We start from the raw sequence: 15,392 nt of genomic DNA, 5'->3' as shown, positions 1-15,392 counted from the left end.
GATGTCTCACATCGCTAGAGGCTTTTATAAGAACACTTGTCATTGGATTTAGGGTCAACTTCGATAATCCAAGATAATCTGTTCACTTCAAGATTCTTCATCTACCTCTTCTCAGGTAGGGTAACTGTCAGAGTCTGAAGATTAGAGCTCATCCTTGTTTTTACGATTCAGCTCACTGTTCCTTCCCCCTATCTTAAATCAGTCCCTGTCGTTACACTGAATCTAGCCTGTCCTCTTTATGCCCAGTCGTCTCTGGGTACACTTCTATCATAGTATGATCCCTGAAGATATGCTGACACGAATTCCACTTCCTCTTCATTTAATCGGAAGAGCCTCGATAAGTGAACCCATCTGATTATCTCCAAACGCCCAAGCAATCAGAGTAATAGCGATAGCTCAGACCTCAGGGTCAAACCGGATGACGACCTCAGTCAGCTGTGTAGCCTCAGAAAGCTTCCTGACTTAACCTTTCTAAGCTGATTGGGTTGATGGGGTAATTATTGAGAATTATTATGATAATAATTCTCAATACATATTGATGAGAAATTATTATGATAAATTCAGCAAGAGCATTTAATTCGATGCCTGGCATTATCAACCATAGTCAACTAAATGACACAGAGTTCATAAAGATAGATTTTTTTTACTTCCTTGCACTTAGATGACTGTCTTTTACAGGAAACTGATCTGAGATAATATATGTACGCATGCATGGCTACATATTCTAGTGTTCTCTTTTCCTGCTTATAGGTTTCCAGCCCAAACTTTCCAACTTCTAGTGGTCCACATGAGCAGAGTCCCTGGGATAGGACTGCATCACTGCCACAGCCAACAGCATGAGGACACTGGTTACTTCGTCCCTTCAATTGATGTTATTTATGTCTACATCTACTTTCCACCTCTGATCAAAAAGAGAAAGAAGGAATGAAGGGAGGGAGGGAGGGAGGGAGGGAGGGAGGGAGGGAGGAAGGAAGGAAGGAAGGAAGGAAGGAAGGAAGGAAGGAAGGAAGGAAGGAAGGAAGGAAAAAGGAAGAAATCATAATCCATTCTGAAAGTCTGTTCAAAGTGTAAAAATCACTAGTATGGACGCATATGCTTGGAATGTCAGCCCTTAGGAAGCTGAGACATGGGGATTATAAAGTTAAGCTTACCCTGGAATACACAGAAAACAGCTTCTCAAGTATGAACAGAGAGGGAGAGGGGTGAGGGAGATGAAAAGGGAGAGGGGAGACATAGGGAAAGGGAGAGGAGAGAGGAGGGGGAGGGGGAAGAGGAGGGGGAGAGAGAGAGAGAGAGAGAGAGAGAGAGAGAGAGAGAGAGAGAGAAGGACATTTTGAAATAAAACTCCAGTTCTCCCAAGAAATAATATCTATAGAATGAAGTTTTGAAGAGTCACTCTGAAAGAAAAAAAAAATATTAGGGTCCAGGGTATAGCTCATGTTAGTAAAAGCTTAGCATAGGCAAAGCTCTGAATTAAAATCCCCTACAAGGAAGGAAAGAGGATGAGAGGAGAGAAGATACACAGCAAAACTGGAAATCAGAGATACATAAAATCTATGCGATTCTGTTTTACAAGCCAGCACAGTTCAGGGTAAAACATACACTCACACACGGAGAGTCAGTACAGGTTTTTAGAAAACAAAACAAAATCTCCTATCAAGAAATAATGTCAAGGGGGCGGCAGGGATGGGGGGGTGGCAGGGATGGGGGACGGGGAGATGATCCAACAGTTAAGACACTCTCACACAGGGTCCAAGTTCAATTCCCAGCATCTGCATCAGGTGACTCACACCACCTGCAACTCTAGTTCCAGGAAATCCAGCACCCTCTTCTAGCCTCTGTGGCCTTGCACATGTGAGTAAACACACACACACACACACACACACACACACACACACACACACACACACACATATATATAAATTAAAATTTTAAAATGTCTTTAAAAGAAATAAAAATCAAACAAAAGAAAGAGTAAGTGAATGGGAAGATTCACAAGTATAATTTTTAATCAAAATAAGTTTTTTAATGCTATGCCACAATTTGAATTTAAAAAGGATGCTTCATTTGCATATCTTGAAAGACCTTGGATTTCATCTCTAGGAGTGAGAGAAAGAGAGAAAATTATAAATCAATATTTAGTAGTTCAGCCAGGAAAACAGTATTCCATCAGTTCTAAATGGTGTAGAAGCTTAAGGGTCTAGTTCATCACAGTAGTCAAGGAAGCCAAATAGGTTTTCTTCATGAATCTAATTTGCATCTCAAGTAACTCAACAGAGCTAGCTTGTGCTAGCACACCTTCACTATCCGGTCTTGACAATACTGCAGGGCACTGCCATTTGCTTATAGGTTCTGAGTGATCAGACGGCTGAGCCCCCCAACTCTGCCATCTGGCAGCATCCTCTGGCATCCCGTCACTACCTTTGTCCTTACTCCCAGACTCCAGCCAGTTCTTGGTTCCACAGGCCACAGGCGTGGGGTGGGGGCGGGGCAGGAGGGTGACTATGAACAAAGGTTATAGCTAACAAGAGTGCTGTTGCTGCACATACCAACATCATTAGGGTTTGAATGGGTCCGGTTTTGACAAGCACCAGATCCGGTCCTGCTTTAAGAGGGTGAATGTTTGCAGGAGTGGCAAATGTCAACCCACCACAGATGGTGAATGCCAAGTGTCACCCTCTGACTCATTTAACATTTGGATTAGTGACCCAGGAAAGTGTAAACGGCATGTTAATGTTATCTGTGGATGACACCATACGGGGCAATGAGCACATGAGAAGGTAATGCAGCCGGTCCCGGGGACTCCAACAAAGGAAGAAGACCGGATGTCAACTGGGCAAAAAGAGATGAGCTAATGTAATAGGCTTACAAGCCACAGATAATGGATGGGCTGATGGCCGACTCAGATGGTGGTAAAACAAGGAGTGAGTCACACACAGCACACCATGATTCCATACAGAGCCCACGCTGTCGGGCCATCCTGTCAATGAGAGGTTCCAGCCACTGTCTGGTGGACACTGTGTGTGTGCTTTCACAGTAAAGAACAGCTAGGACGGTGAGTCAGAGAAGAAAGGCATGAGGAAAGGGAATTCTGGGGAAATAGAAGATGAACTGGGCGAGCCTTCTGCAAAAGTCAAGGGTACAAAAGTTCGCTTCTGCGTGCTTCTCTTGCTTAGACTCCCTTAGTGTGGCTTCATCTCAGGGCCAAGGTGAATGGAACCTCTCTCTCTCTCTCTCTCTCTCTCTCTCTCTCTCTCCATCTTGAGCATCACATTGGGTCTACAAATATTAAACTAATATACAGCCTTGGCTCAGGCTCTCCTCTGCCTGACTTCAGGTTCTCAGCACTGTGCTCAGAGCAGAAGGCCCTCTGTTTACTCTCAAGTCTCTTTCCCATAATATAACCAGCCAGTTAGTGGCCGTAGCACTTTCTCCTCTGCAGGTCTTCAATTAAACCCTCAAACGCTGTGACAAAACTGAGGGAAGGAGATGGGAGTGGAAGATGCTGGGTGGGAGCCAGAGGTAAGGAACTAGATTAATCTGCCTACCCAGCCCCCACCCCCACACCCCAGGCTCTGCGGAAGCCTGCTTTTACAGTTCTCTATTCACAGTTTTTCAAACTGTTATCACTGCTTTCCTGTCCTTATTCTTCTTTGTCAGCAAGCCCACCCTTAAGCAATTAACCGTTCATTAACACCTTCACGGAGAATAAAAGGAAGCAAAAGGAATGGGGAAGAGAGGAAACACAGGCTATGAGCTCCGACTCTCTGAGACAGAGAAATTGTTTTGTTGATACCATGAGCAGCATCCAATGTAAAAATCTTATTGCTACCTACAGAATCTTTCTTGGAGCCAAGAGCAAGAGATAATGGGGTGAGCGGGATTAGATTTGCTTCTTCCTTTAGAGTGTATTGTATTATGACCCTCGACCTTCAGAATCTTGGGAAATTGTCTTAGCATCAGCTGGACCCTTAATCTACAGAAGGAATTTAGTTACTTACGATCGCTGGGTTGACTCTTCCCTTACTGAAACCTCACTCAATGGAAGTCAGCCTGAAACTTGCGTAGACTGCTATAGCCACTGGGGAAAGGGGGGGGGTAGGAATGATCTTCTTTGTCACCACAGGGAACTTGGGGAGGTGGCTACCCCAGGCTTCTTACCCATCTCCACTCTGTAAATAAGGCAACAGCAGTAGCCACCCAAGTGAACCAAGCAGCCAGCAAAGACTCTGCTTCCCAATGAGGACTCCGTCAGCCATGGCATCTCCCTGCGGTAGAGGAATGCTGTGGTAGGAATGCTGTGGTAGAGAGCTTCCCACTAAAATCAGTTGAAGAAAGTTAGCCTTCTAATAGGGAAAACCAGCCTTCGGTTGGTGGTAAATATGGAGACTTTATGCAAAAAGTCAGACGGAGGGCGAAGATTTCAAATTTCAAGACTCAGAAATGCAGAAATGCATGTGTTCGATTTTGAAGTACCTCTCCATGGGATACCAAGTCTCCTTACACAGCTATCGGTTTGTAAATCAAACTCTGACTCATTCCAGTATTGAAAACACATCTCAGACTTCACATTTCCAAGGTCCAGTTATGTCCACTCCCAGGTATTTCCATCTTTTACAGACAACTTCACCATTATTCTCAGTACTCAGATGAGAAATCAATTGTGACATCAACTTTGGCTTAAGTTAGATTCTCCTCTTCTGTCTCCGTCTTTCTGACTTTGTTTCTTTCTGTCTCTGTCTCTCTGTGTGTCTGTCTGTCTGTCTCTTCATCTATGTCTCTCTGTCTTTGCATTCCCCCCTTCCCCTCCCCATTCATCCATCCAACCTACCTACCTCTGCTGACCATTCTGGGCAGCTACATCCCAATCTGGGCAATCTCACGCCTCACCACCCAATCCTGATCTAATGACCTTGGGTCGGTCAGGTCTCCTGTTCCCCACAGCTGCCTCAGTGAACTGCTCTCATTGCATTGCAGCCTGCCTGGTCCTTTAAACATTGAAATATAATAACTCTCTGGTCAGAGAAATCTCCTATGGCTTCTCCCTTATCTCAGAGTGAGGTCTAAAGACTTCATCAGGACTAAAAGGACCCTCAGTTGCCTCTTCTGCCTCATCTTTCCCTAATTAGATCTTCCTTTTCATTGCTGAGAGACCAAATCTTTTGAGTTCTGACTCCATTTTAGAGAACCTAACCCAAGTTTGAACTCAGGTAAACTAACAGGCTGGTACCTAACATTAGTTTCCAAGTTGCCCTCACCCCCAACAAAACCAGAGCCTAGCTCCAGTCTCTAGATTAATTCCTAACAAGACCAGTATCTCCAGGTTACACCCTCAACAATACCAGCATCTCCAGGTTATTTCCCCAGCAACCTGCCTCCCCAGGTTACAAGCCCACCCCCTGCCTAATGACCACCAATGCAGAGGAGAGCAGAAACTAAGTTTATTATATGACTTCCAGCACCAGCCAATTATGTTAAAGGCCATGGTAGCTCTTCAATTAGATGCCTGTACACGTACCCCTGCTTGCTGCATACTATAAAGCCTTGCCCCGATAGATATTTGGGGCTCTACCACTACCAAAACCGTCCTGTGTGACAGCGGGTGTGTTGGAGGAACCCGAGCTAGCTTGAATAGAATAAAGACCCTGCTGTGAGTTTCAGCAGATCAGCTCCTGTCTGTTTGGGGAGAGGGAGAACCACTAACATTTCCCTGGCACTGCAGTGCCTCTGCTGTTCCCAGACCGCAGAGAGTTCTCCCCATCCAAAGCATCTGCCATAGCTCATCTCCCTTAGCTTCCTCTGCTGCTCAGAACTCTGTTTGTGTCAGCTTCTTAAAAAGACTCTAATTTAATGTCCTACCTAAAATAGTCACCTAATCGCAGTCCAATCCCCTACTTACTCCCAAACATTTTCACCAGCAGTGTATCTGGCTGTATATTCCTCAGCTGCCTTCCCCCGTCCCTCATCCCATCAATTGTAGATCACGAGCCCATCTGAGTAGGTGCTCTCTTTCACTACTCAACCTCCACAATCCAGCACAGTGATTGCCGTGTAACAGAAACTCAACAGAGTCTTGTTGAATGGACAGTATCCTTTCTATTTCCTTGGGGCAGATATGTCCCTATAGTTTCTATCAGAAAAGTACTCTTGAAATTTCTTCTACCTTGCCCGGGGTTGATCGAAAGGAGCAGGTGATCTGTGCATGATGGCTTGAGCACGGGGAAATTATGGAAGAAGGGATCTGACTGGGGTAGATCCACCAAGGGAACCACAAGGGTCAGCCCAAGGCATGAGCCATCCCAATCGCCACAGAGTGGAATCCAGAAAGACTACATGTCTCACCCAAGGTCACAGAAATACTAATTGGCAGAGATGGAAGTACCAATTAAATCTCCTAGCTGTGTCCTGGTGGTGTTTCTCTGTAAACTACATTTGTGGGGGAATAACAACTTCTTTAAATGGTTTTCTAGCTGACTCCATTTCATGGTGTTAATTGATGAATCCATTTCGATCCTAACCCTTTGATGTCCCCCATGTTTTCCCAAGAGAAGGTGTGCTTATCTAATTAGCACACGCAATACAAAAAAAAGAAAAAAAAACTGAGAGCAAATAGCTAGTATAATGAATGACAGAGAGTGATCAAAAAGATGCTGACAAGCTACACCAATGAGCCAGAAATGATAAGAGGAAACTTGGAATCCAAGGGCTGTAACTAGAGTCAGCCAGGAAGGAAACAAGGTCCAGCAATGGCTCTGATGGAAACCATCCAGGTGCTTAGGAATACCATGGAACCTCCTCTGCCCTGAAGTTCTGACTCAGTAGAACCAGATTGTCAACTGACACCATGTAACATGACACCTGCAAACACCCAGTGTGGTGGCAGACTATACTAATAGAACATAGATTCTAAAATAAAGGTTACCATGCATTGTAATGTTTGTTGAACAAACTAGATACTCATGCAATCATTCATGGTTGTGCCCATTAAGACTCAAAAACTGGGTTTTATGGGTTAAAAGTTAGGCATATCTCTACACTCAACAGAGCTCATGGTCTTTCGAGAAAGTCATTCTGTGTAAGCGGTATCCCGCTTCATGAGCTTCCTCTTCCTCAAATTCCTCTCCCTAGAACCTTCAGGAAGGTTGACAACAGAGCAGAAACTTACCTTCAGTCCAAGATGCCAGACTCTCCAGGCAATGGCTTTAGTATGAATTGTACGGAGAATCCCCTGTAGCTAGTCTTCTATCTTTATGGTGCTGTTAGCTTATGAGATGAAATAGGAAATTACATCTGGTGGCACGACAGAGATGGCTCAGTGTAAGAGCACATGATTCATGAGCATGAGGACATACAAAAAGCCAGGGGTGGCGGCTGTATGTATACCTATAACACCAGCACTGTGTGCATGGAGACAGGAAGATCCGCCTACCAAACTATCTCTGGGTCCGCTGAAATGCTCTGTCTCAAAGGAATGAAGTGGAGAGTGATGGGACAGGATACCCAACAACCTCTTCTGGCCTCTGCTTCAGTACACATACACACACAGAGACACACACACATGCACATACACCATACACAAATACACCATACACACATGCACATATACCATACACACACACATGTGCACATATACCATACACAAATACACCATATACACCCATGTACATATACCATACACAAATACACCATGCACACACATGCACATATACCATACAGAAATATATCATATACACATATATACATATGCCATATACAAATATACCATACACACACATACACCACACACAAATACACCATATACATACATACACATATACCATACACACACCATAGCATACACAGGTATATACACCATACACAAATACACTATACACACACATACTCATACTCATACACCATACACACACAGATGCACAAATGTACCATACACACACATGTGTACATATACCATACACAAATACACCACACACACATGCACATATACCACACACACATGCACATATACCATTCACAACCTCACCATGCACACACAAACACACACACACACACACACACACACACAGAGTAAATAAAATAAAATGCCCACCTTTGCATAGGGTAGAGCATAGCAAATCTGCCTGCCTATGCTGTCAAATGTTAGCCCTCTTGAAACTCATACTCACACAACCAGAATCACCATCTCTGCCCACGCCAGCCTGACCAGATCAGATTGGCTTCCTGAACCACTGTTATTTCCCCTTTACACTTCTAGGCCTGAAGCTAGGGGGCCATTTGGGCTCACCCTTGCTTGTCTTTATAGAAATTTCCTCTTGGAAACCCCATTCCCCTGCCTAAGTCACTTCCATCTATCACATAGATCCTTCTTCTCTTGACCCTCCCTAGTGGGAGAACCTCTTCCATCCCAAAGGGAAGCAGCTCCCTCTGTATCCAGCATCAACTGCTCATTTCCAATGCCCTTCCCAGACAAAAAGCCTGCTGAGCTCAAAATGCTGACGTTCATCCTGAGTGTCAAATGTTTACAGGGTCATGAACAAGCTAGAGTTTGCTCAAAACACAGTGGACGTGTAAATGATGATAGAAGGAATTCAACATGTCCAGCCTGGTCCCTTCAGGAGCTTAATTCCCTAGATGATACTAGTAAGCACTAAGGCATAGCTGCAGATACACCCTGCCTAGACAGCCTGGGCCTAGATTAATATTGGAGGATGATGGGAAACAAAATTAGAAGGGATCATTAAACCTACCCAAGCCTAAGAACACCTGGATTGGTTTTGGTAGATGTAACTTTAATTTTTTTCAAGACCGATTTTTAGTTTTATTAAACACTTTTTAGCCCACCACTCACCACAGGTAGCAAGAAAGATTGGATATGGTGTGGGGGGAGTGGACCTGTTTAGAAAGGTTCTTTGGAGCAACTCCCATCTGTGTTGTCTGGAAATCGGCAGTTCAGTTCATAGGTTAGCAGGAGCAGCTAAATCCACTCGCAAACGATAAGCGAGCCAAGCTTGCATTCTATTTATACCTTCCAAACATCACCTGTCCTCCATGGTCTTGCCTCAGCAAGCACATGTGGCTGTCTCAGCTGACATCACCGTGCCAATCAGCCCAAGTCTACAGAAGCGGCAAGAAGCCACAGCACACCACCTGAAGTTTATTGGTGTGTTTCTCTCTATAGTGTCCCGACAAATGCAGCTCAACTACGCAGTGTAAGGCAGACCAATACATGGGTGTCATTAGCAAAGAATCTTTCATTGAATGTCCTTTCATGTGCCTGCTTTAGTAGAACATCCTCTCTCCTGTGTCTGCTTCAGCTCAATGTTCCTTCTCCAGTCTGCCTCAGCCTTTCACTCCAGTGTCCACTTCAGGAAAACACCTTCCAACACAACTGACTTTCCAAAGAACCCTTAAGTTTCCACTTCATGTAGATCACCAGGAGCCCAAAGTAGAAGCCAACTCAGAGTAGAAACCTACTCAGAACTGGCTGTGGTCCTCTAGGCTATTGACTGTATATATGGGATGGGGGGAGGATCAGAGGGCATCAAAGCTGTTCTGATGCCGTTGGCATCACCCACACATCAGACAGGAAACTTCCAACCTCCAAGAGTGGTGTGGGGGAAAGGGAGGGAAGGGTAGACGAAAGTGAAGTAACTAAGCTCAAGTTCAGACGACTCAACAATGAAGTGGATGGGGAGCAAAGCCAGAAAGAAAGAGATGTCTGACTGGACTTTCTATTCCAAGCCCAAGCCTGGAAGCAAGGGGTACAGCCTGCCTCTGAAATGTGCCTCAGAGTCTTGGGCTTTAAGTGTGTGCTACTTTATGAGACTGTGGAAAGCCAGAGAGCTCAGTTGAGAGCCTTACACTGAAGAAGGAACTGTGGGGCCTTCCTGGAAGAAGTAAGTCATCAATGCAAGGCCTTTGACGGTGACATCTGGCCCCTAGTTCCTGTTGAATTCCCTGCTTCCTGATCCACCATGCCAATGAGCACACCTACTGGCATGGCTCCACCAAGTCTTCTCCGACATGATAGGCTGAAACCCTCAGAAACCATCACCCTCCCTCCCTTACGTTGCTTCTGTCGAGTTTTCTGCTCACCATGATGCAGAAGCAGCCGATGCCCCTAGGTAATATCATTATTATAAGTTTTTAAAATGAGAAAGATATTTGTATAGGGGGCGGGGGGAACATGGAAACAAGACAGGTACATAAAGAATATTTGTTCCATTTTGGACATCGTGGGATAAAACTGAGGTCCTGATGAACACCTGCCTGGAAATGTATCGGGAATAATGAGGAAGGCAGAGAGGGCTGATGCCGTGTATGACCCATGCAGCTTGGGTCCTGGGACCATGGCTAGAGGCAGAGGGAATGGAGGAAAGACAGACAGACAGACGGATGGACTCACGCATGCGCGTGTGCACACAAACACACACACAGGCGTGCACACACATATACTGAAGCTGAGACCAGGTTAGGTTTTCTAACTGCTCCTACCCAGAACCTCATGTTTATTATATGCACCAGGAGGAGGGGTTAGCCGGACCCAGCAGTAGATCTCTGTAGGCAGCAATAACAAGCGATAAATATGCAGGAGCAGGAAGCCACCATTGCTAGTCTCTGCACACTCATACTCGGACTCTCAAGGAGAGCTTTGCGGTTCCTCCTGAGTCTGGGCCATCAGCTTTACCAATTCCCCACAGGCCAATTGGGCTTGGAGTCCCTAACAAGCCGTGCCCATGTCAAAATAAACCTTCACTCTGGGCTTTACTTATTCAAGATCTCCTCTGATACCTACACTTTGGGGGCAGGGGCACTAAAACATAGCAGCAGTTGATCACTCATGACTCAGAATGACTCACATATTGGTAAAGATGTGGAGGCAGAAGATGACATGGACTTGCTAAGGAGCTGGCCAATGTAAGGACACAGGAAAGGTAAGAAATTAATAAAGCTCTTTTTCTCTGTTATCAAAACTCCTATTTCACTTATTGTAAAAAGAAAATGTTAAAGAAAGATGGAGAGGAAAATAAAAATGGATTTCCTCTATCCTCCAGACAAACACCATGAACTTCCTAAGGTTACTGCTTAAGTTATTAAGGATTTCTGTTGCTACATAGAGACACCATGACCATGGCAACTCTTACAAGGGAAAACATTTCATTGGCGACTGGCTTACAGTTCAGAGTTTTAGTCCATTGTCATCATGGTGAGAAGCATGGTGGCAAGCAGGCAGGCACGGTGCTGGAGAGGTGGCTGAGAGTTCTCATCCAGATCCTCAGGCAGCAGGAAGAGAGCACAACACTGGGCTTTAGCCTCTGAAACCTCAAGTCCACTCCTTGTGACACACTTCCTCCGACAAGGCCACGCCTCTTCCGACAAGGCCACGCCTCCTCATAGTGCCCCTCCCTATGAGTCTATGGGTGTCAGTTTCATTAAGATTACCAAACATCTAGACATTTCTCTGTGCATATATTAGAAATACTTGCTTTGGATAGTTGCAAGTTTACGTCTAATGGTCTCTAATAACTTTTGCTTGTAAAGTTTTTCAGTGTAATCGTCCTATTTTTGCCCAAACCAAAGTTCACATCAACTGCTAGATTTCTAGCATTCTTTGAAATCTTTTTCTGTTAAAAAGAACCCTATTTCCTGCTGTTGAAAGACGCAGGCAGGAAGTTTACTTCAGACCGTGGCTTGTCGAGGAAAGGGTGATATACCAGCTTCGGTGAGATTTTTATAAAGGAGCTGCCCTTGTTGTGTTTGAGAATAGAACCCAGAGAAATTGGCAGACAGCATTGAAAAAAGGTTTTAGACTTTGGAGGCCATAGGGGTTAAAGCATGTGGCGCTCAGAGCCTCTCTGAAGCCACAGACAGCCTGGTAAGGACGCCACACAGTCAGCTTGTTACATAAGACCACGCGTGGCTCTGCCTCCCCGCCTTCGCTTTTGGGGGATTTGGTTTCCTGTCAGGAAACAAGGTGTCACCAAGAGAGCTCTCTTCACAGAGCTGCCTTCAGGGCTAATGAGATCACGACTTCTGAGCTCCTCTGAGAAGCAGGCTACCTAGATTGAGGACAAACATTGCTCTAATCGGGTTGTGGTTTTTTTTTTTTTTTTTTTTTTGAAAAGAGCCACGTGGCTTCCTTGCTTCCTGTAGGATGGTCAGTCCTGGCTCCAGGGGCACCCGGGAAGTTTCCGGCTCTTTCTCTTTCCATCCCTACCCCAGGGAGAGCCTCTGTGTTTATTCCTGCTTGCCATGCCAAGCTTCAATTGGTTCCCTCAGGAGCTAGCCCCCATTACAATCCAAACTGATGCAAAGATCACCAAATATCAAGGGCTGGAGCTGAGCAACCCTAGAGGGTGTACCGCCCAGATTCTGCTCGGAGGGCTGCCTGGGGTTTCGTTTGTTTTTATTTCAGCATATCCTCCAATGGATGCACCTTTGCTATGTACGTTCTTGAAAACACCGGAGCAGTGTAGTGCATTCCCAGAAGCAAAGGGAAAGGCAGGAGTCTCTCTCCAGCTGGGTATCCATCAGCATCTCTTTGCATTTCAGAGCCTCCGGGAGCATCCTGCCAGGGACTCAGGAAAGCGACTTTCATTAAGCCACACGTACTGGTGCGGCCTTCAGTTTCCCTGAGACAATGCTAGGGAAAAAGGGGGAGAAAAAAAGAAAAAAGAAAAGAAAGGGCAAAACTATTCTGCAGCCAGGAGTACCCTCTAGTGTTCAGTTGAAGCCTGAACTCTGGCTACAGCCCACAAGCCCAATAAAAATAATGGGAGGATCTATGTGATTATACCGAAGGTTGCCTCTCCGGAGCAGCTGCAGTTTTTGCTTCATTGACCTAAGCTTCACAAGTCCCTTTGAAAGTACCGGGGCTAGAAAGTATAGTGCATGCTTTTAATCGCAGCACTCGGGAGGCAGAGGCAGTTCGAGGCCAGCCTGATCTACAGAGCAAGTTCCAGGACAACTGAGGCTACATAAAGAAAGCCTGTCTTGGCAGGGAAGTCGGGGGTCGGGAGCTCTGGAATGAATATGGTTTTTTAAAGGAAGATTCAGTCACTTATACACTCCCCAACAGCAGTTAGTATCTGGGTTTAGCCATGGAATAGAACTACATCTTACATCATTAAACTAGTTTCGATGGCACTGAAGTTGTAGAAAACATCGAGGCTGTGGTTGGAAGTTGAAGAGTTCAAGGCCAGCCTGGTGTATAGGTGAGACCCCACTGGCAGAGGTGTGGGCAGGGGAGGCGGGGAGGCTTTGTACTCTGCTGGCATCATTGTAACTGAAAAGTAACATAATCATATATTTAAATATCAAGAAGTAGCTTTCAAGTCTGACAGTACAGAGTCTACTGTGTGGACACGTGCAAAACCCAACTAGTTTGGAAGATGTTGTAATGACAGCTGCGTTCCAGTGGGGGCTTGATTAGGGTTTGGGGGTACGTCTTTTTTGTTATCTATGTTTTTGTAGCTGCTCTGTTTTGTCTCAAATTGCTTGTTAATACATATCTAAGCTGGAACAAAGCTTTCCTGTCTGTAAGGCCCTTCCAAAGCCAAGCTAAGTAACTAAGTGGCTCTGAGATGCCAAGTGGAGTTCCATATGATCATTTCAAAGCTTGTATTTCCAATGCCAAGGATGCTATTAGTTAAGAATAAAGCACAGTAAGTGTACAATAACAGGAAAATTTTCAGAAGCACCATGGATTATATGAATGGTAGATGAATCATAGGAGCATCAGATGAGTAAAAAGTTGTGAATAAATCAGAGGACAAAGCTAATAGCCACCACCAGAACTGTGTGCGCATCCTCTTAACCAAAAAGTTCAAAAATCAATTTAATATGTTCCATATTGTTGAAGCTTATGGTTTGTTCTTGGTTTTTGTAAACTTCCTGGACTTCAGAACTTTCTATGGTAATGGACCTTGGGGGTAAGAAAGCTGGAATTGGGCCTGTGAGACGGCTTGGTGCATAAAAGCTCTTGCAGTCAAGCCTGGAGGCCTGAGTTTGAGCCTCATGGTAGAAGGAAAATCCAATTCCCACAAGTTGTCCTTTGACCTACACACACACCACTGGCATATATACAGAATACATATATGCACACTCTGTGTGTGTGTGTGTGTGTGTGTGTGTGTGTGTGTGTGTGTGTGATTTCAGAGAGATGGAATTTCATAGGCCTCTGCTTTGTTTATTCTTTGTATTCATGACCAGGGGATGCTCTTCCAGTCTCAGCAACTTATCCAGTTTCCCAGAAGTGTTCTCACAAGCAGAGGCAGAGTAGCCAGAACAAAGTGGCTGTCTACAGAGCAGCTTGCTAATGGGCAGATCACTCTTGCATTGCTCTGCCAATATCTGACTGAGACACTTACAGAAGGAAGGATCTATCTTGGCTCACAGCTTCAGAGGGCTCAAGCCATCATGACGTAGAACGTATCACGGAGCAGTACAGTTCATATCGGCAAGAGCCCCTTCGTGAGCTTGTTCTATCAGCTACACCCTCACCTCCTACCAGTTCTACAGTCTTTCAAAATAGTACCACTAGCTAAGGAATGAAGATTCAACTTGTAAGGTGGAACAAGGCAGGAGGAAGAAATTTGGACCTGAGGAGTTGAGTCCCAGAAGATGGAGATGACCCCAGGAGGGAATGGAGGCAAATAAATGTTACTTGCTCTCCCATTGTTCTGACCTGGAACAACTCAAGGAGAAGCTTAAGGCAAAGCATCACAGCAGAAAAGTATAGCATTGTGATGTCTAGGAAGCACATAAAGACAGAAAGAAGAAGCAAATGTCTTCCTACCAGGCTCCATCTTACATAGCTCCCACCACCTCCTTCCAATGACATACAAAGGCTTCCTTGGCAGAAACTGAGTGAGTTTCCCCATAAGCTTAAGCAACTTACGAGTCACACACAGGCCTCTTTCTGTTTCTACCACTGTTACATACCCTTGAAATGTTCTGGCTTCTTTAACCTAGATCTTCCTAGATAGGAGTAATATTCCTGCCTCTGGCCATCTCTCAGAGCAATGGGATGGGTGCAACAGATGACAGTGAGGAACTGGAAGCCTCAAGATTTAGATGAGCAAGATTTAGAGAAATTTATGGAAGGCTCCCATACCGTAGTGGTTTGAATATCCTTGGCCCAGGGAGTGGCACTATTTGGCGGTGTGGCCTTGGAGAAGGTGTGTCACTGTGGGTATGGGCTTTAAGACCCTCATCCTAGCTGTCTAGAAGTCAGTATTCTCCTAACAACCTTCAGATGAAGATGTAGACCTCTAAGCTCCTTCTGCACCATACCTGCCTAGATGCTGCCATGTTCCCACCTTGATACTGGACTGAACCTCTGACCCCGTGAACCAGCCCCAATTAAATGTTGTCCTTATGAGAGTTGCCTTGGT

At 45.1% G+C, this 15,392-nt stretch overlaps 1 long non-coding RNA gene across 1 annotated transcript; it reads right to left on the bottom strand.

Moving 5' to 3' along the window:
- Positions 1 to 1,979: 1,979 nt before the first annotated feature.
- On the bottom strand, positions 1,980 to 11,300 carry Gm29243 (predicted gene 29243). The gene is made up of 4 exons (NR_166073.1): positions 11,174 to 11,300; positions 7,166 to 7,263; positions 4,162 to 4,268; positions 1,980 to 2,099 (listed from the first exon to the last, which is right to left on the bottom strand). It is a non-coding gene; the product is annotated as a predicted gene 29243 (long non-coding RNA).
- Positions 11,301 to 15,392: the final 4,092 nt, after the last annotated feature.

The sequence above is a fragment of the Mus musculus genome, chromosome 8 (assembly GCF_000001635.26).
Source record: "Mus musculus strain C57BL/6J chromosome 8, GRCm38.p6 C57BL/6J".
Classification (NCBI taxonomy): domain Eukaryota; kingdom Metazoa; phylum Chordata; class Mammalia; order Rodentia; family Muridae; genus Mus; species Mus musculus.
Note: the sequence above shows the minus strand (reverse complement) of the source record. Positions and strands in the feature narration are given on the sequence as shown.